Raw genomic sequence first — 1,613 nt, 5'->3', positions numbered from 1 at the left:
GGTAAGGTTTATATTCTGAACATTAATCTGGGAAAATGGTTCTTTGGTTGCTCAACAAGTGATTGTTTGTTGGTTATGAAACTTTGCTATATTTGAATTTAAGCTTTTACTGAATTACAACTGTGACATTTTATATTATAAGTCTGTCGTTAAAAATATTACATTCAACATTGCAAGTTTGGTATTTTATACCACAAAACATGCAGGTTTTGAGATAATGAAAATGTAGACTTGATATCTTATATTAAAACTTGGAGCATCACTGCATTTAAACAGCACAGGTTATGAATAGTAAATCAACTGAGATACAACTGAGTCTTTGAATACTAAATGCTGAAGTCCTTGTTTCAATAAAAATCACTTTGTGATAGGAAGCAAGCTAGCTAATACAGAATCAAGTGTAATCAAAGAGAAGACCCATTGAAATGTCCAAGTGATAAGTTTGTTGACATGTCTTGTTAATTGTTTGCTTTAGTGACATGATGATAATGACTGCACTTGCTTTCTCCAGTAATGGGCTTTGGGCATTTACTGTATATACTTTATTACTTTTGGAAGATTAGTTAGAGAAATGCTACTATATCTGCAACGAAGAATCTGTGCACTTGGCAAACTGAGATTCAATTTTAGAATGATGCTGTGTAAGGAAAATTTGAAGAAAACAAGAAAATGATAGGGACGCAGTCTAGTTTTGTCTAGACTTTTGTTATGCATGTCAGTTTAATAAATGTCTTTTTGTATTAGATGTCAAACTCATACCTTCTCAAAGATATTTATATCAATCCTATCTCATTTCAAGAGATGAATAGACAGGAGTCTTTCATGTGTCAAGGTAACTTGTAAAACACTCATTACATTGATCTCAAAAGTGTATAAATTGACACTTCTCTTCACAAAAAAAGGGGCTGGACATATGAGAGTTAGGCATAAATTTGAGCTCAATTCTTTCTCTCTGTAAACACTGTATTTCTTCATCTTTGTATGTCTTATAGGCAAAATCATAGAAATAGTCAGAGATCAATAAAATAACAGTGGATGTAGGATTTGCTTTAAGCATCCGAACCACTATAAAAACCTCTCTTATCAGTCTATTATTTATGTTTTCTACAACATATATAATCTTAGTTCTATATTCAAATCTCATGGATCTATCACGTATAATTTCTAAGACTCTCTTAATACTTTGCACGTACGAGTCGTTGATGTTCAAAATCAAGCGTGAACAACTTTTATCCCTCATTTGCAATAATTTTCATCTCTTCCTTGTCTTTCTCTTTCTCTCTTTTTCTTTTTCCTTTCACAGTTGTGTTCTCTTTCTTCATCTTCCCCAAGCTCATGTAAATGCATAACCCTGAAAAGGGTTTTAAATCTTTGCTTTATTTGGTTTCTTTGTGCTAATAAACAATGGCGTTTATAATTAACTATATGTTATGACACAGGGAATTTCACAACTAAGCTCCTATGAGAAGAACAGGAATCTGATCCTCTCATCTCTTGCTTCTAATGTCACTCTACATGATTTTTTTTTTTTTTTTTAGACTCTTGTGCTTGGAGGAGATTCTTCAAAAGTGTGCTAATTGTAAAAGTTCTGAAGCCAAAAAAGCAGTTGTATG

Source organism: Pistacia vera, unplaced genomic scaffold (genome assembly GCF_008641045.1).
Source record: "Pistacia vera cultivar Batoury unplaced genomic scaffold, PisVer_v2 Contig1132, whole genome shotgun sequence".
Lineage (NCBI taxonomy): Eukaryota > Viridiplantae > Streptophyta > Magnoliopsida > Sapindales > Anacardiaceae > Pistacia > Pistacia vera.
Note: the sequence above shows the minus strand (reverse complement) of the source record.